Below are 20,863 nucleotides of genomic sequence, written 5' to 3' on the forward strand. Positions count from 1 at the left end.
GTAGGTGCAAATGTGTATGCGTGTGTTCGTGCATGTGCCCATGTGGGAGCTAGAGGTCACTCTCCAGTGTTGTCCATCAGGCATCGTCCACCTTTTGTTTCTGAGATGGTCTTTGGTTGGTGTGGGACTTGTCGATTAGGCCAGACTGGGCGTGCAGTGATCTGCAGGGGTGTGCCTGTTTTTGCCTCTCCAGTGCTAGGATTACAAAAGAGTGACATCATACCCCACTCTTCTTAGTGGACACTGGGGATGAAACTCGGGTCCTCTTGTTTACACGGTTAGCATGACCTAAACGTCTCTCCAGGCCTGTTCTGCACATCCCCCTCTACTTTTAGATGTCATTAATGTCGTCTAAGTTTGGAGATAGTCAAGAAGCCTTTTAGATTGTACTAGCAAGGTAGTTGTTAGAAATCAAAAGGACAAAACCCTGGAATTTAAGAGAAAAAAAAAGTTGTGATTCAAGAAATTGCCTGGGCTTTGACTGGTATAAGTCCCCGGGTGGGAGATGTGCTGGTCTAGGGGTAACATGTGCAGAGGTAGGGAGTCTTTTACTATGACCTCGCTCCTGTCTCCCATGATGCTGGGAAAGAAACTTCTTTACGTGGTACCCAACCGGCCTCCTTTCTAGGAGGGACCTCGATATTGAACCTCGATACGTAAAGTAGACCATTCTTTTGACCTGACTTTCCATGGCTGGGGGATAATCGGACAAGAAAACAGCTGACGGATCTACTGGCGACAGTGGTTTTACAATGGAGCACTAAGTGGTTATTAAGCACTGTGGCCACACCTGTACGCGTGGCTGCTGCCGAGTGCTCTCTGTACACTAAAGGGGAAAGCGAGATGACCACGTTAGTGTTGATCACACTCATATTTGTATGGACCTAAACCTCAGATGGGACCCACCCTCCACAGAAGAAATTGTGAGCAGATGTCAGGGTTTAATATTTTTACATCTTATGGATTTTGAACAATGTATCACTTACGCTGGGAAAGCTGTGTTTCAAATTTAGAAAGAAGTCTTGGGTTTCTTCTTGATCTCAGAGTTTGGGAGAAAGCCTAGTCAGCAAATGGCTTGAAAAGCAGCTGACTTAAAAGTAAATAATGTGATAAAGAGACCCCGTGGAAGAGATGGCCTGATGGTCGGCACAACTGAACTCAGTATCAATTGTTAAAACATGATTGTATCTACTGCGAATCACTTGAGGGCGGTTTCTGTCAAGGCCCTCGCTTGTGATTAAAGCCAAGTACGTAAAATTCACCCAGCTGTTGGGAGGGGGGTTATATTGCTCCAACTTAGCTCCCTCTGGCTGCCCTGTGTGTGCATGTATGCTTGCTCTTTCTTTTCAAAGCTGGAGTTGAACGAGACCCAAGAGTCAATCAAGGTAGAGTTTGGAGACTACATCTGTCAGGAGCACACTTCAGGGGGGCAGCGCCTCACAGTGAGTGACCTGGGTTCTGCTGCATCATGAGGTGTGCATCTCCCCAGTCTTGTCTGGGAACAGCTTCAGAGGCTTTCATTCCACCTACTAACATAACAAGCAAATGTTTAACTGAGGACCTGGTACGTGTCTCACAGAGCTGAGGACAATGCGTGAGAGAAAGAGAAGGCAGTTGCTGTCAGACATGATAACCACCCTTTCAGGGCTCGGGCAGCTACTGGCAGTTCCCACTGAAGGCCGGTAACCAACCCCCCCCCCCCCGCCCCGTTAGGAAAGCAGGAGTGGAGATGGGGGAAGGTTGGTGGAGTGGCCGTGGCTAAGATGGGAGGTGCCTCACTCATGGTGTGAGGAGTTGCGGCTGGGCTGTCTGAGGCGAGGATGTGGTGCCTGAGAGACCTGGAATGTGCGAGGTCAGGGGGAGACAGTACTCTGTGGTAACTGGGAGCAGAGAGGTAAGGTTTGGGTCTGCATCCCGGCTCTGTTGACTGGCTGTGTGGCTTTGGGCAGGTTACTTAATCCTGAAGCTCTAAATTTCTTCTTTCAATGAGAAAACAAACAAAAAAAGCAAGAGGAATAATTACAGCAGATGATCCTGTAAGTGAGGCACCTTGCGCAAACCTTGCCCACTTAATAACGTTCCAGTCAGTGTTCTGTCCGCTACAGAAAGGAAGCTGAGAAGAGCTTCCTTCAGAAACAGTCGCTCTCCCAGCCACGTCCTGAGGGCTGCCCCTCCCATGCCCCCTTTGACTTTGTATATTCTAGAACTCTCTGGTCTCTTCAACTGTCATCCACACTGTGAAAGACAAGACGGACATCCTGTGTTCTTAGCTGGGGTTTTGCTATGGGACTAGAGGGTCGCAGAGTTGGGAGTCAGAGAGTGATGTTGGCAGAGATGACTTGACAGTGGTGTTCCTAAAAAGTAGAGCATTTGGGGTTGGACAAATGAGGATCAAGTTCATGGTTTGTGAAGGTGACCGAGCCTGGAGGACTCCCTGCTGGCTCAGCGTGGAAGGAGAATGGATGGCTGGACCAGAAGTGGCCAGAAGGATGTAGGTACCCTGTAGACAAACGTGGTTGAGGCCTCACTGAGAAGATGTATAGGCAACAGGGCCTTTGGACATTAGAGACACGAAAGTAAGGGGCAAAGCTGAGAAACTTAATTTAAGTTCTTTTATTGGAAGACCCCAAGTCCTACGGTTTCTTGAGTATTGTGTGTCAAATAGGCTCAATAGGAGTTTATTTCTGCATTTTCATAATTTACAAGGGTTTTATACAGGCTTTCTTTTACATGTAAATTTATTATGTGTATGGGTGTTATGCCTCCATATGTCTATGCACCATGCATGTAGCGCCTGTGGAGTCCAGAAGACAGCATCAGATCCTCCAGGACTGGAGCTGACAGTGTGAACCACCATGTGGGTGCTGGGAATTGAACCCAGGTCCTCTGGAAAAGTAGCCAGCACTCTTAACCACTGAGTCATCTTTCCAGCTCCCTTTCACACAAATTTTCGTCTGTCATATATTCCTTCCTCCTATGTTCTGTAAGTGAGATCTCTTCATGCGGAGAACATAGACACAGCTACCTGTTTCTGTTCTGAGACCATCCGTGTAGAAGCCTTTCTTTTTCTTATTTTCCCCCCTTTTTAATTTGACAGCTCCCCAGGGAAGGAGCAGCGGCAAAGGAGGGGGTTACAGCTCAAGATAATGGCCTCTTAGAAGCCAATGCTAGAGAAGGGTGAGCAGCCCCCATGAAGGTGGAGGGAGAGCCTAGGTGCATACATGTAGGTGGATGAGCCTGTGGGCTTCATGCCATTTAGTGTGACATTCAACATCACACCCCCACACCCTCTTACTGTGCTGGTGTGTGAACCTCAGTTCCCTCCTTAAACAGAGACAACAGTTACACACAGTCTCCGGGGAAGTGTGGCTCGGTCGGCCTATCTCTGCTCATCTAGAACACGTGTCTGAGCGGTGCCCTGGGTGGCAAGGCGCCTGCTCCCAGCACGCCTGGGAGCCAGTCAAGCTGCTGAGCCACCAGAGTCCGCCCCTGCCAAGTCATGTTTGCTGGCAGGGCCCACCTGGCTGACGTCTGTCCAGGCAGGTGAGATGGCAGGCAGCAGATGGGGTAAGTTATTTTTAGCCACACAGAGGGTGACGTATGTGACTTCCAAGGCCACACGCCTAGATCTGTGTTTATCAGACATATGTGCACAGACCCCGAGTAGGGCAAAGAAGACATTTCATTAGATGACGACAGGAAAGAGGCCTCCTCCGGGCTCAGGTGGAGCACATGGGTTAGTGACTAAGGCTTAGGAAATCGATTCTTGAAGGTGTCCCCTCACTTGCGCTGTGCGGTGTGGTCTGTTCTGTTGTGACTTGACTGTGGTTTGTCTCCATCAGAAGTCATGTGGGTTTTATTGTTGTTTTAACATGGGATTTTGCTCTATAGTCTAAGTTGGTCTGGAACTTACTCTGTAGCCAGGCTGGTCTGGAACTTAGTACACTCCTGCTTCAGCTTCTTCTCAAGGGATTCTGCTATGGCAACAGAAAATGGCCAAGACGCGGCCTTACTTATTGTTCCTAGACTTGATGACTTCTGGCTATTCTTCTCTAACCTTTCCTGACATCTTCAGGCAATATCAGCGCCCCAGGTGGCCTGCCTTGTAGCCTCTGTCACTGCTGTTAACACACACTATTGCAATCATCTGCTTCTTCCATGACACCAAGACCCCGGAGAAGTACAGGTCCCGTCTTACTCCGGGTGTAATTGCTGTACATACTTGGCAGGCGGTGGGTGTTCATAATGAATGCATTATACAGATTTGTCAATTTTGTGACATCATTCCTTCCTCTTGGCCCTCACAAAATAAATTTGCATTAATTTCTTTTTAAACGACGATGAATCAAATTGCTTTTGTCTCAAGAGTTTTAGTCACACACCGAGGCCATTACAGGTCCGGGGAATCGGGAAAGACAGGGACATGAATCCCTTGGATTAGAAGCTGCCCCTTCAGAGTTATCTGTTATTACTGCTTGTGTGTGTGTGAGGGGTGACCAATAGCATGGCAAGTGCAGAACTGGTGTTGCCTAGAGATGACCTGCACTTGGCAGAAATGTTTGCCCAAGATAGCTTTGTGGCTGGGCCCCACCTTTCCCCAAAGTCACGTCCATGTGTTACAGCAGCTAAAGACCAGGGACAAGCTGGGGTCACCTGGGAATGGGGAGGTGGCTCAGCATATCCCGTCTCCTCCTTCCTGGGCTTGGTGAACTCTGCTTAGGTTTGAAAGTCCATACTGGTTTGTATGTATTGATTTGAGTGCTCTTGCTCTGATATACACAAATTTATATACACATCCATGCTGGTGTGTACTTTTTACACACACACACACACACACACACACTTGTGCATACATCTTATATATACATACAGACTAGTGTGTGCTTCTTATATACACACATATTGGTATATGTCTCTTCTCTTCTAGGGACCTCATGGGGATGTTCTACTGATGTTCAAGGGGTTAGGGCAGATGGAGTGTCTCAGGGAAAGGTGTCTGCTACCCTTGGCCTGCACCCAGGGCTTACACGACAGTTCTATTCTTGGTGCTGAGCTAGAAGGTCATCCAATAGACTCATAGATAAGCTGACTTGGATCTGGTACCCGTGGGAGACAGTGGAGCCTGTTAAGTGGTTGGACCTAGTGGACGTTCTTCAGTTATTGGGTGTCTGCATCCACTCTTTGTTGCTGCTTTGTGTGTTTGAAACAGGGTCTCTTACACCCCAGACTGGCCCCAAACTTACTACTTTGTTGAGGCTGGCTTTGGAGCCTGTCCTGGAACTCACTCTGTAGACCAGGCTGGCCTCGATCTCACAGAGATCCACTTGCCTCTGCATCCCGAGTGCCGGGATTAAAGACATGCACCACCACCACCTGGCTTCCATCCTCTTAAGTGCTGGGATAACGGGTATGCACCGCCACGCTGACTGGGAAGGGTGTGTGTGGCCTTTGAAAACTTCCAAGGCCACAGTCTGAAAATTCTGAACCCTTTCCAATCAGATCCACCAACTGGGGACCGAGCATTCCCGCATATGAGCCCATGGGAGCCATCCTTATTCACACCACCACTCAGGGATATCGGGATCCCAGCCCCCTTTCTTTCTGTGCTGCAGCCCTTGAAACAAACCCCACACTCCCCACCCTCATACACTGACTCCTCAAAGACCCAAAGCAGGAGGGCCAACTTGCCACAGCCTGGAGCTTCTAAGACTGTGAGCCAAAATAAGCTTTTCATTTAAAAAAAAGAAAAAAGGAATATTTCAAGCAGTTTGCTATTAGAATGGAAAGCTGAGTAACAGGGCAGGCTTCCTCGGGGGCCGAGTTTCAAAAGTCCTACAGGGAAGCTGTCTGCAGAGAGCAGCATCTTCAGGAGCAGGGATGCAAGTGGCAAGCTGAGAAAAGGTGCCAGAGCCTGACTTAGATAAAGTTAAAAGTCTGGAGCTTGATTTTGACGCTCTCTAGGCCACCAGACCCTTGGGCGTGGGGAGCGAGACCCTGCCTGGATTTTTCCTCGTTGCATCAACAAAATGAGATAGAAGAAGCTCTGAGAACATGTTCCTTCAGAGGCAGAAATTACACACTTGTAGCAGCCAGGATGGCTATTTGCAGTAATAACTATCCTAGCGTGGTTAGAAAAGTCTAGTAAATGTTGCCCTCGTTTGAAATTCTCCCCTGATCCCCACCCCACCATCTCCCCAGTGCTGAAGAGGCCGAGAGGCAGAGTGACTATTTTCTGTTTGTTTGTGTCTCCAGAGCCAAGCTGTCTGGAAGCACTGTCTGGAAGGCTGCTTCCCCATCCCGGGCAACCGTACCCAGCAATCAGGAGGCCCTGCGCAAACATCTAGAAGACCCAGAGGGGTCATTAGCGGAGGGTAGGAAATGTCTTTGTTTGAACCTCTGATCGTCACTAAGAATCCCAAACCAAAGGACAGCTTTGCCCTTTGTCTCCCAGGAACCAAACGATGCAGGGAAGGATGGAGCTCAGCCTGTTGCACTGTGCATCACGGAGGTCTTAACACTGTAGACATCCAGGCTGTCCCGTAGAGGTTTACTTGGCGCTTGAGAAGAACAAAGGGTCCTGGGGGCTTCACATCATACTGGGATTGATTCCTTTGTACTGGTTTAAATGAGGGACTCTCTGCTGGTCCTTTGGCCCATGCTGCTGCTCTGGGAGGAGGAGAAACAGTGGGTGACTTCCATTTCTTTAGGGCGCCCTGATCCTTGATTGATTGTTTCCAAAAGTATCTTTCCACGCCACGTGTGTTTGGAGGGGGGTTCACATATAATATCGCCCTAGAACTTTATGTGATTCAGTCAAAGTCAGTGATTTCTCCTGCACTTTGTGGGTGACTTAAGGGATCAAAATATTTTTATTATTTAATGCATATGGATGTTTTACCGGCCTGTATGTCTGTGGACCACATGTATACCTAATGCCCTCAGAGGCCAGAAGAGAGTATTAGCTCCCCTGGACTGGAGTTACAGAGGGCTATGAGCCACCATGTAGGTGCTGGGAATTGAATCTGGGACCATCTGCCTCTGGCTTAAGAGGTTTTTGAGTGTACTGCTAACATGTGAGAGTTTACTTTCACTCAAATTTGCACACCTGAGAGTCACATGACAGCTAAGTATGCCTTTTCCTGGCACATGGTTCTCAGCCCTGGTCCTCCCTTTGCATCTCTGCCTTCACACTCCCTCAGCTCTTGCTAGGTCTCAAAGGCATGGCTTCCTACTCTTTTCCTGTGCTTTCTGTCTGGGTTTGGGTCAATTCATCTGCAACCTCCACTTCCATGGCTCCCTGCCTTGAGTCTTATTCCACTTGCCTGCATCCACAGTGGTCTCCCCACAACAAACTGCCCTTTTTTCTCTCTCATAATTTTATTATGTGTGCATGCATGCATATGAGAGAGACTATGTGCGTGTGCACATGACAGTGTGTCTGAGAAGCTGTGTGTGCATGCATGCATAACTATGTGTGAGAGAGACTGTGTGTGTGCTTGCATGACAGTGTGTATGAGAGGCTGTGTGCATGCATGCTGTGTGTGTATGTGTGACTATGTGTGTGTGTGTGCGCGTGCTAGAGTATGTATAGAGGTTAAAGAACACCTTGTGGGACTCAGTTCTCTTTTCTCACTGTGTGGGGTGGGGCCAGGGATCAAACAGGTCATGGAACTTGGTGGCAGGTGCATGTTCCTGCTAAACTATCTCACTGGCCCAGCAGGGTTTTCTCTCTTTTTCTTTCTTTCTTTTTTTTTTTTTTTTTGACAGAGTTTCACCATGTGCCTTCTGTTGTTCCAAACTCATTACTGGCCCCGGGTTTTCCATCTTCCTGCCTCAGACTCCTAAATATTGGGGTTATGGGTGCTCACCACCACACCTGGCTGTTCCTCTTTGCATCCTAATCTGGTTTAAAGGTCCCCACATGACCCTAGGATGGATTGCCAATCCCAAGCAGCTTCCTGTCCTAGTATGTCACCCCATGACCTGCTCTCCAGGCATAGAGCCTTGCTTGTCCAAACAGCCTTGGCTTCCAGTCTGGCTCTCCCTAGTCATTCCTTAGCTTCCTGGCGGGCACTTCTTACTTGTCTGCCTGTCTTTCCCTTTCTCTCTTTAAAATTCTCATGTATGTATATCTTTTAAATTTTATTTTTATTATTTTTAGCCTGTGGAGTTGTATGTGTCTGCATGTTGTGGGTATGTGCACATGATGCAGAAGATCTCAGCAGTCAGAGGTGTTGAATGCCCTGAGGTGGGGTCACAGAGGGTCCTCTAGGAGAGTGGGGGGTTCTCTTAACCACTAGAGCCATCTCTCAGACCCCCTTACTTGTCTTTTAACAGCCATCCCATGGGTCCTCTCTGTCCCCTTCCCAGGCTCCTTGGGCTCCCCCACCATGTGATACCACTCAGCTGAAACATTTTCAAACTATAACACAAGGTTTGGTGTTTTGATTTTTCTCTTTGTAGCCTTGGCTGTCCTGGAATTCCCTCTGTAGACCAGGCTGGCCTTGAACTCACAGAGGTCCACCTGCCTCTGCCTCCCAAGTGATGGGATTAAAGGCGTGTGCCTCCAGCACCCAGCTGTAACACAAGTCTTGATTTTCTTGCTTTCCTTCCAACCACAGCGTGTGCTCACAAAGGGCAGGGGCTGGGTACTACTGGCCCTTGCATAATTGGTGTGCACAGCCCCTTACAGTTGGCCTTTGTTCTCACTGTGTGAACCCACCCAATAGGCCCCACCCCCGGTGCCCACCTTTGCTGTCTGGAGACCTGTCTCAGATGCACTTACCATCTGCACAACTCAAAGAGAAAACCTAGCCTGGTCTCCTCCGGGTAGACTCTTTCCCACGAAGATTTTGGGGGCTTCTCTTAATGGCGCTCAATTCCCTCTATCCTGGGGACTTCAGATTTTCTCTCTCTCCCTACCAAAATAGTTTCAGAATAAGGCTCATTCTCCATGAAAACACAACTATTGTCTTTCCCAGGTTTATTTTATATTTCAGAAAGAAAGAAAGAAAAAGTCAAGGAATTAATTTCTAACTGAAAATTTCAGGCCATAGGAGAAACCAGGGGAAGAATTGTGGGTGAGACAGCCGCCTTTAGGGATGCTCTTCAATCATGGACATATATTCTGTTTTGTTGGGGGAGGGGGAGGGGAAAAAGGTAATGTTTACTCACCCTCTGAATGCAGAGATTAAAAAAGAGAAAAGAAAGCTTTCAAACTTGCTTTCTGTCTTGGCTCTCCCCACACACTTCGCTGTAGGGAGTCTGCCTGGGGGGAAGGGGTGTCCCAGGCTTCGCAAAAGGTGGGAATCATGACCATGAATCTGCTCATGGACGTGTAACAGCAAAAGGCAAAGGATAAGAATGAGGCAGCCAGATGGGGGAATGGGAGACCCAGTCAGGCCCCCTGGAGGTGTCACAGGCAGAAGGGTGACAACTGTCACTGAAGTGAGGCCACCACCAACTCTGGAAAGCCTGGGGAATGTGGCAAGTGGCCCCTGCTGGGCAGGCCACGACCCACATCCTACAGATAAACCAGTAGAGCTGGCTTCCACGCTGTCTCTGGCACTCTGGCCGACTTGTGATCTCTACTCTTGAAGAGGCTGTGACTTCTGAGACTCAGGGTCAGTGAACAGTGGCCAGCCTGGCCCTGCACAGTGACCAAGTACTTCCGGGTGATGTTAGCCACTGGCAGTTTTGGGGAGATAGAATTGGAAATCTCTAGATAGGCTTCATCTTCGGACCCCTTTTGATGTTCTTTGGAGATAGGGTCTCTCCATGCAGTCCTGGCTGTCCTGTGACTCACTACGTAGACCAGGCTGGCCTTGAACTCAGAGATCTGCCTGCCTCTGCCTCCCAAGTGCTAGGAATAAAGGCGTGTAACACCACGCTGGGCTTTCATCTGCAGACTTGACTGCAGATGACCCTTGGGCTGGCCCTCAAGCTCTTTCTTTCTACCTCATGACCTCTCTTCCGGAAGTGTACGTAGCTGTTGGCAGACTACCCATCGTGGTCCTCTCTGATACCATCTTTTCTTCTGGCAACCATGAGCACTGTATTTCCCCCTACCTCCTTCAGAGGCAAGGGATCCAGGGTAACGGTCAGGCAGACCTTGTGTGGCTATGATAAACAGATGACAGAAACTTCCTGAAGAGAAAGTTCTATCTGGGCTCAGAATCTCGGATGTTTCCGTCCCTTGTGGTAGAGAGCAGACGGAGGAGCAGAGCAGCCCGAGTCATGGTGGCCAGGGAGCAGAGAGTATAGCACATCTTTGTTTGTGGGCTTTCTCCTTGTCTTCTTTGTATTCTATCTGGCCCCCCACCCTATGGGGTAGCATCTTGCAGTGTGGGTAGGTATTTCCTCTTTCACTAATTCTCTTATAGCTACCGGGAAGTGTACTATGCTAAAGATCAAATGGACAGTCAGCTTTAATCCTCATAAGGAGGCTAGGCCACAGCCCAGCAGGGTGGTGGGCTGGTGTATCTTTTCCTTACACATTGCTATGCTCCCGGATTCCTTATTAGAATTTCACCTGTCGCCCTAAGTCCTCCTCAGTCACTTAGTGCTGTGTGCACACACCAGAGGCTAATGGGCAGGATTTCTTCCGAGAGCAGCCGAGGGGAGAGATACATAGAATGAAACAAAGGGGCAGCAGACATCTGCGGGAAAGTGTGCACAGCATGAAGATCTGGGACGCCTACCTTCCAGTTGGTTTCTACCTACAGCCATCCCGATTCCCCACCTGCTGGAAGACCTGGATGGATAAACCTTTTTGAACCAATTCCAAATGGAAGGGGAGATTTTTAAATGAGCTGGACTCAAAAATGTAATTTTGAAGACATTTGGTTGCGTTATGGAGTCAATATAAAAGGAGGCTCTTCCGGAGCGTCCAGGTTGCTTAGTGGCCATCATTGAGCCAATGGGAGGTGGCAGATCCTGTTGGTAGGGACCTGAGCATCTGGAGGAGAGGATGTCCTGTCCATTGGTCCTGTCCTGTGCTCCTGTCTAGTCTGAGTCGCCTCCTTACCTGCCTCAGCCACACAGGAGCCCTTCATACCCCAGAACCCAGTGGAATGTGTGTGAATCCAGGAATAGATTACTGACCTCTTTATCTTTTGCTCACAGCTCACAAGGTTTGGTTTTGTTTTTGTGTTTTGTTTCTGTGGAGAGAAGAGGAAGGGATGGTAAAAATGACCAGATGGGTTAAGAAGCCGGGAAAACCTAAATGGAATGGGAACGCTTTAAGCTAAGTCCCTCCAAGAAGTTTGGAGGGCTGTAGACAGCCTGGGATGTGTCTAAAGGGTGTTTTGCGTTTCTTAGGAGAGAAGGTAAGGGTTCTCTGGAGGTCCAGATGAATCTCTCTCTCTCTCTCTCTCTCTCTCTCTCTCTCTCTCTCTCTCTCTCTCTCCTCTAACAGTTCCAACCTCTACACACAGCACCAAACCTGCTACTATACAGAGGATCCAGGCTTGCCTGGAGCGCCAGGTTCACGCTTGTTGGCGGGACCAGAGCCCGTTCGTTTCTTCCCGTGGTGCCAGATGGGCTGTGTATATTTGCAGCAGGTGTTCGGGGCCTTCGCCATATTAGAGGGTTTGACGCCGAGGCCAGGCAGCGCCTTTCTTTCCGTGGAATGATCTCAGCCCTCTTCAGGGAAGGGCGGTGGTGGGGGTCGTGATTGGCAGGGCTGTGTCTGTGTGTGACCTTGATAGACTCGTTCTTACCTTGGTTCCCAGCCATCTCCCTTCCTGAGTTTCTGGCTCCTGCTGCAGACACAGACTCTCCCATCTGTGCACAAACGCTCCCAATTCTGGGACGACACTTGGTCTGCCCAGGTGCAGATGATTGTCATTTTACTATTGTAGACATCCTCCTTTCCCTTCTGTCTTTGAAATTAGATTAAAAGAGGGATATTTGCACAGAGATTTTTTTCCCAGGGCCGCTTTAAATCCACCTGGCAGTCAGCACCGGCTTCCTCATTTGACTAGAATGTTCCTGTGAATGTTTCTGACAGTTATTATTATTATTATTAAAAATGTAGAGACTGGGAACAGGGCTCAGTTGGCAAAGGGATGGAGCTGAGTTTGTATTCTCAGAACTGAAACGCTGGGGACACGGCAGCAATGACCCCAGCGCTTGGGGCTAGGCGACAGAGACAGGCAGATCCTTGCTGGCCAGCCAGTCTAGCCAATCAGTGATCATCAGGGTTAGTGAGGAACCATTTCAAAACGAGGGGAGAGGGCTGGCAGGTAAAGGTGCAGGCTGCCAAGCCCGACAGCTTGAGTTTGATCCCTGGAACCCACTTAATAGGAGACAACAGGCTCCTGGGAAGCCACGCTAATGTTCTTCACGTGTGATTCAGGGCCTGTCACACCTCAGTCCCAAACACATAAATAAACGTGTGGAGAGGGCCTGAGGAAGACATCCTATGCTGACCCCTTGTCTGCACATGTGCACAGACGAAAATGTGTTTAATGAGGCTCTTTCCTCCCTTCCCATCAGGGACTGGGGCTTCCTCATCGTTAACTATTGAAGGCTTCTATGATGGCACCCCACCTTTATTATTATATTATTATTATTATTTAGTTTCTTAGATGGTTTCTCTGTGTCTCCAGGAGCCATTTGATTTTCTTTTCTAGGCAAGCAGAGATGCGTGGGGCGAGAGGGCGTTTTCTCCGGTCAGCTTCTCTAACCACAGCCCTGGGCTGGGTCAAGACCTAGGTCTCCTAACTCTCACTCAGCGTTCAGGAAAGCGTCTCTGGAAAAGCTATGATTTGGGGGCTGTGGAGGAATCAAAACACGTGGTAGGAGAGTCTCAGAGAACTAACAGGAAAGGGAAAGATGATGACGGCCAGAGAGCTGCATCTACCACCCTCATCCTGTTTCCCACGCTTTTCTCCTGCTCAGCATCATCTGTCTAAAGCGCAGTTGGTGGCTCTGGTAGACCTTGTTAACCGTAGACTGCGGTCTGAGTTTCAGCTCTCTCTCTAGAGTGATCCTATTTCATATACACAGGATTACATATAACATATTATATACAATAGATTATGATTATAAATTATGTAATAATATATTATTATATATAAAATCATATGTATGTTTTGTTTTGTTGAGACAGAATCTTTCTGTGTAGCCCTGGTTATGTTAGAACTCTCTAGGTAGACCAGGCTGGCCTCAAACTCAGAGCTCCACTTGCCTCTGCCTCTCATGGGCATGCCCAGCTCAGCTGTGATTCTTTTTTTTCTTCTTCTTCTTTTTTTTAAATATTTATTTATTATATATACAATATTCTGTATACATGTATGCCTACAGGCCAGAAGAGGGCACCAGACCTCATTACAGATGGTTGTGAGCCACCATGTGGTTGCTGGGAATTGAACTCAGGACCTTTGGAAGAGCAGTCTGTGCTCTTAACCTCTGAGCCATCTCTCCAGCCCCCTCAGCTGTGATTCTTAACCAGATGTCTGTCAATCCCTAGTCTCGGAACAGGCCCTGAGAAGCTTGGCCAGTTGGATACTTGTATTTGCGGACAACTCTTATTTGTCTCATTTGATGTAGCGATACCCAAATCAGCAAATAAAGATTCGGCATTCTGGGGTCTGGGAAGATGGCTCCGTCAGTAAAGCGCTTGCCGTTCCAGCATGAGGAACTGAGTCTGATCTTCAGAACCCAGGTCAAAAACAAACACAAAACCCAGCTGAGGGTGTTGGCACAAACCTTTAATCACAGTGCTTAAGAGGCAGAAGTAGGCAGATTTCTGAGTTCTAGGACCATCAGGATTACACAGAGAAACACTGTCATTTTCTTCTTTTGGTTTTTCGAGACAGTGTTTCTCTGTGTAGCCTTGGCTGTCCTGGAACTCACTCTGCAGACCAGGCTGGCCTCAAAGTCACAGAGATCCACATGCCTCTGCCTCCTGAGTGCTGGGATTCAAGGCGCACACCACCACCCAGCAAGAAACACTGTCGGGAAAACAAAACCAATCAGGCATAATACCATGTACCTAGAGATCTCAATGCTAGGGAGGGAAGCTGCTCTTGCAGACAGCCCAAATTTGGTTCCCAGAACCCATGTCAGATGACTTACAGTCGCCTGTAACTCCAGCTCCAGGGGGATGGATGGATGTCTGTGTATACATATCTATATAATTATAAATATACAATATATATAAATTAATATATAATAAAATTTTAAAAAATGAAAGTGGAGAATGATTAAGGAAGGTCTGATATTGACCTCTGTCCTCCACACTGACAGACAGACATGCATTCATGTGCACCCCCCGTACACCTGTGCACAAGCATACATGACCATACACACAAACATGCAAAGATTGCAGCATTCCAAATTGAATTTGAATTTCAGGTCAACTACTTAATTAGAAACTCTTGGACTAGGGACCAACAATAGTGGCTTGAGAAGTCTTCTGGGTGACTCTGACCCTCCCTGAGGTTTTGAAGCCTCCCTGGCCGATTGGATTAGCGAAGCCGAGGTTCAAATAACCGAGGTGACGACAGAGCCAGAAGCCAGGAGGAAGCAACTGGAGCCAAGGCAGAAGACGAAGATTCTAGGGAATTGCTGTCAACACCATTGCTGTTTTCAGCCAGGCTTTATCTCCTGCAGGTGCAGCCTGTGCAGAAGGCCGGGCCAGCTTAATGGGCCAGAAGCAAAGCAGACAGGTTGAGAAGGATTGCAGATGTTGCTGGAGGTCATCCTGATCCCTTTGGAAGGACATCTCGCGGTCTGTCACCTCTTCCGCCATCCAAAGGATTAATGCCGGTGCCTCTCCAAGAGAGCTCGGCCAGCTCAGATGTGATAGCACAGAACCAGAACATTCCCTAGGATAGCTTAGTCTCCTCACTAACGAGCACAGCAATCTACTTTGCTATGTTCATGTCAGGAGTTCAGGGACGCATCAACACCACAGCTAGGCTGGGTGTGTTCGTTCTGCTGGCCAGGCCTTTCTGAGATGGCCCGAAACACCTCTTTATTATGTAAAGCACCATGCCTTCTCTGTTGAACAGACATCCACATCTTTTTCCACTCTCGTCTTAATTTGGCTGCCTGTTGCTGTGATCCAAAAACAACTTGGGAGGGGAACGGGTTTAGTCCATCTTATAACTTCAGGTCCCATCCTTCAGTAAGGGAAGTCGGGGTCGGAACTGAGACAGAGACCACGAGAGAGAATGACTGGCTTGTTCAGCTTGCTTCTTTCTTTCAAAAAACTTTTTTCTTTTTTGTATATGGTGTTTTTGCACGGATACATGCCTGTGTACCACATGCAGTCTAGTACCCAGAGAGATCAGAGAAGGTTCAGATGCCCTAGAACTAGAATTCCAGATGGTGTGAGCTGCCGTGAGGGTGCTGGGAATTAACCTCAGGTCCCCTGGATCAATCCACATCAATCATTAATCAAGAAAATGCCTCCACAGAATTGCCTGCAGACCAGTCTGATGGAAGCATCTTCTCATTGAGATGTCCTATTTGCAAATGACTCTAGTTTGTGTCAAGTTTAACTGACGTAGCCCTAGTCCTACCTAGGGTCACTATTGCTGTGAAAAAACACCAGGACCACAGCAATTTAGGAAGGAAAAAGGTTTATTTGGCTTACGCTTCCTCATCACTGTTCACCATTGAAGGAAGTCAAGACAGGAACTCAACCAGGGCAGGAACCCAGAGGCTGGAGCAGACGAAGAGGCCATGGAAGGGTGCTGCTTACTGGCTTATTCCTCACAGCTTGCTTGACCTGCTTTCTTACAGGACCCAGGACCATCTGCCCAAGGAAAGCACCCACACAATAGGTTGGGCCCTTCCCCATCAATCACTAATTAAGAAAATACCCTGCAGCCAGATCTTCTGGAGGCATCTTCTCAATTGAGGTTCATTCCTTTCACATGATTCTAGCTTGTGTCGTGTTGACATAGAATGAGCCACCACAACCCTCTGACTCTAACATATTTGCTGGAGCAATACAGGGTCTTCTGTTCCTTCTTTCATTTGAAGACACTCTCCTGATTCCCATAATCTTCTTTCTAGGAGCCTCCATCCTTGCAAATTTCCTAGCAGGCATTGGTTTTTAGAGATGCAGAAGTTGCAGGTAAAATGGCCCAAAGCGCTGAGATGTGAGAAGTCTAGGAAGGGCTAGCGTTTGTGATGAAGGAAGGCCTGACAATCTGGGTTCAGTCCCTCAAACCCATAAAAGGCCAGAACCAGCAGCTTGGGTCTATAATCCCTGTATCCTTAAAGAGAGGTGGAAGATTAGCGGTCAGCTGGGTTGGAGTATGGAGAGCAACATAAATGAGAAAGACCCTGCCTCAAAAACGTGGAGGGAGAGCCCTGACTTCTGAAAAGTGCCATGGGACCTCCACAGTGTTCACGACACATCCATGACCACACAGACATACATACAGATACACACACAGACACACACAGGCAGACACAGGCAGAGATATACACGCACGCATAGGCACAGACACACAGACAGACAGACACAGAGCCTGGTCTACATAGTAAGCTCCAGGTGAGCCAGGCAGCATAGATCAGCATAGATAGTCTTTTCTCTTCTCTTCTCTTCTCTTCTCTCTCTCTCTCTCTCTCTCTCTCTCTCTCACACACACACACACACACACACACACAAATAAAAGTACAAAGTAAAGAGTAAAAGGAAGCCAAGTTGTGACTCAAACAGTGAGACTAAACTGAAGCAGGGAAGAGAAACAGCTCAGAAGGAGACAGCGACGCAGCAAGGTCTTTAAGGCTCCGAGCCCATGAGCGATGTGTGGTCACTGGGGAATTCTTTCTGGAGGGACTTAGGAGGAGCAGGGGTAGTCAGGGCCACTTTAAGTTTTGATATTACCCTCCGCGGCTCAGGTTCTTTGTCCATGACTCGCTCCCAAGCCTGGGTATGGCAGTCTTGTACTTTACAATTGGTGGTTCTGGACCTAAACTACAGGGCTTTGCCTAATCCCGATTAAATTTAATCTTATTTATGCTAATTAGCCAAAACCATTTGAGCCTCATTTCTGGAATGTGTTCTCTGTCCCTTTCAGCTTTGTGCCAGGCATCAAGTTGGTGACCTCCCTTTGATCTCGATGTCTAAACCGTTGACAAAAATGTTGGCCAGTAGCTCATTAGAGCTGCCCGTCAAACTGAACCCTGCATCAGCCCTCACAGCTGGCCCTGGGCTGTCCAGCTAGCTGTTTGCTCTTTTCCACGGGTAGTAGCTGTTTCATTCAGGATGGGCTCTTGTTCCAACAGTGCCGAGTGAAGGCAGTGCTGGCAATGCATCTGCCAGCACCCTCTTTGTCAACAGGGCCTTCCGAGGAAGCGGCCCGCTTTCATTCTACCCCCATGGCAAAATGCCTGAGAAGCCTAATTTCCGAAGAGAAGAGGTGTATTGGGGTGCAGTTCTGCAGGCTCCAGGCAATGGTCAACTGGCTGGCCCCATGACTTCGGCAGTAGGCCAGTTTTGGACCACTATGAAGATACAGCCTTCCTTGGGCTCAAGGGTTGGAAGTCAGGCTCTTGTATGAAGCTAGGATCATGTCTGGACTGTATGTTTAGTTAAATAATGAAATATCTGCGTGGGCAGAAGGAACCAGCAGAAAAGCTTGTCTGTTTTGACTTGGGTCTGGGTGTGGAAAATAGCCCTGGGAATTTGTAGCCTATGTGTTGGTTGGTTCTAATATGTTTGTCCTAAGGACCCAAGGCTCCCCAAACTAACATGTTGTCAATAAAGGGGAGCATGGCTGGTGATCCTATAGCCTGGGGAGACTGGTGGAAGCCAGAAGCCCCTGGGAAGGCCAGACCTTGATCCCAGCTTTAATTTCTTTCTTTCTTTTTTTCTTTCTTTTTTTCTTTCTTTCTTCCTTCCTTCCTTCCTTCCTTCCTTCCTTCCTTCCTTCCTTCCTTCCTTCCTTCCTTCCTTCCCTCCCTCCCTCCCTCCCTCCCTCCCTCTCTCCCTCTCTCTCTCTCTGTTTTTTCGGGACAGGGTTTCTCTTTGGAGCCTGTCCTGGAACTCACCTGGCCTCGAACTCACAGAGATCCACCTGCCTCTGCCTCCTGAGTACTGGGATTAAAGGTGTGCCCCCACCGCCCAGCTCAAGGGGGATCCTTAAAAATGTGCTTGGGGTCTGAAAGACGGCTCAGCAGGTACAAGTGCTTGCCGCACAAGCCTGGTGAACTGAATTGTCCAATCTTTGGAACCCATGTAAAGGTGGAAGGAAGAACCCACTCTGCAAAGTTGGGTTCTGACCTACAATGTGCACCCATGCACAGATCTCTACCCCCACACTAATCATAAAGTTTAAAAAGGAATGCATGCTGAAGAAAAGAGAGAAATGGTGGACAATGGCAGCCACATGGCATAATATATATAGACACTGAAATTAAAATAGTTTCATGCAACAATGTATTTATACAGAACCTCGGATAATAAGCTGAAGGGTGAAGCCAAAAATTTCCAGATTCCAAAGATATATAAAGTAGACATAGAGAGTAGAATAAAAAGGCTAAAAAAGATTATATACAATATATAAAAATCTTTTATATTTAATATGTATTTTATTTATTATTTTATTTATTTTATATTTAATATGTATTTATACGTATATAAATATGTATATATTTATATATAAATATATATTATATATAATAAAATATGTATATAATATAATATATATTATATATAAGCTTTAATATTTATTAAATATATAATATTTATATATTATATATTATATATAATCTTATGTATATATTATATAATCTTTCAAGAGTTAAGGTGCCACACAGGCAGAATAGAATAAATCTTTAACCAGCTACGTGTGGAGCCTCAGAGCACAAAGGACGTACATCTTCCAGGTGATGGAAGCAGTCTACAGAAGCAGTGGATCGTTAGCAGACTTCTTACTGCCTAACAGTAATCAAAAGCCTGGCAATCACATAATAAAATGTTTAGAATGCTGGCTAAGCATTATTTTATATCGTGCTAAACTCTCATCAACTCTGAGGTAAAAATCTGAACATTTTCTGAACAAAGGTCGAAAGGCACTGATCCTAACCCCTAGGCTCAGGAGAAGGGTTTCATTGAAGGCTGTCTTTGAGAGTACAAATCGGTGGTTCTCAACCTGTGGGTTGCATATCTGATAATCCTGCCTATCAGATATTTACATTACAATTCATAACAGTAGCAAAATTATAGTTATGAAGTAGCAACAAAATAATTTTATGGTTGGGGGGTCACCACAACGTGAGGAACTGTATTAACAGGGCTGAAGCATGAGGAAGGTTGAGAACCACTAGTGTGAAGAGTTACCATTTAGGGAGCTGGAGAGATGGCTCAGAGGTCAATAGCACTGGCTGCTTTTCCAGAGGCCCTGAGTTCAGTCCCCAGCAACTATATGGTGGATCACAGCCACCTCTTCCAGCGTGCAGGTGTACAGAGAATACTCAATACTACAATACCTAAAAGGTACCACTTAGAATTTGCTCTCTCTGTTTTAGCTTGTGGTTCAAGATGCAAGCCCTCAGCTTTTTCTCCGACTGCCACACCTTCTTCACTCTGCCATCAAGGACTCCCACCCTCTGGAGCTGGAAGTTCAAACAAATCCCGTCTTCTGTAAATCTCATTGGTATGATGTTTGGTCGCAACAATAGAAATTAACTAACCCAGCTCCCAGTATGGCCCTGTGTAGTAATATGAGAATCTCTTCTCAGAAATGGTAGGTAAGAAACTACTTTGTGAATGGTGGTTGTCTCCTAATCCATTTGTCTCCCCATGTCTGAATAACATAACCCCAGATGGGCTTGGTAGCCTATGCCTTAAAACCCAGGTTCTTGAGATGCGAAGACAAAAGGATGGAGAACTAAGACTAGCCTGGGCTGCAGAGTAAGATGCTATATTTGAATAAAAATTGAAACATGTTAAGGATGTAGCTCAGTTGGCAGCTTGCTTGCTTAGCTTGTGAGAGGCCCTGGGTTCGATCCCTAGTGCATCCAAAATTAAACATTTCAGATATGTGTTATGGACCTCCCCTGCCTATCTTCACTTTCCAAATTGTGCCCAGTTCTGTGTCTTCAATGCACTGGGATCTCAGTACCTACTTGGTGTGCACTGATTGTATCATTCGACTCCGTATTCTGCCAAGTTGTACTTTGTGATTGTTGACTCTCAGTAAAGCACAGCTCCTTCTATTCTTTCTTCCTAGCCATTTCCATGGCTCAGCTCCTCTCAGAATGCACTCGATACACTTTACTCTAGAGCCAAGGTAAGCTCAGAAGCCCTGAGTGCAGAATGCTGTTTAATCTTGGTCATCACGCTAGAAAGCTTGGTCCTGGGAAACGCTTGCTTGGGCCGGCTTCTGCCTAGCCCTACCTTCACGTTCTTGGAGAAATTTCGTTGATCTTTGACACTTGCACTCTGAAGGGGAGGGATATTGATCCTCTGAAGACGGATGCTGACAAGAGCTCCTTGTACTGCTGCCAGCATCATTCAGTGCCTGACTTTGGCGTGATGAGGGCTGGAACCTGTTCTCACCCGGGCACATCTCGGCTGTCTGAACTGAGCTCCCAAGCCCACGATGATGGGAACTGTCTGTTTGGAGACAGTGGCCTGCATGTGAGACATGTACAAATCAGGCTCAGAGATGGAGTCGCAGCTGGTAGCAGTGTGATCGTGAACTTTTCCTCCCCAATGGAGCTATCATTTACCCGGCATGGCCTCTCTCTGTCCTGCTGGGTTAGCTCAGCCCTTAATGACTCTCCCTACCCAGCACAGATGCCGATTCTTCCTGCAACTTTAAGTCACTTGTACAATCTCAGCCCAGCCCTTAAGACTCATTCCTCACATCGTTGTTGCTGTTTTGTTTCT

Source organism: Myodes glareolus, chromosome 23 (genome assembly GCF_982192425.1).
Source record: "Myodes glareolus chromosome 23, mMyoGla1.1, whole genome shotgun sequence".
NCBI classification, from domain to species: Eukaryota; Metazoa; Chordata; class Mammalia; order Rodentia; family Cricetidae; genus Myodes; species Myodes glareolus.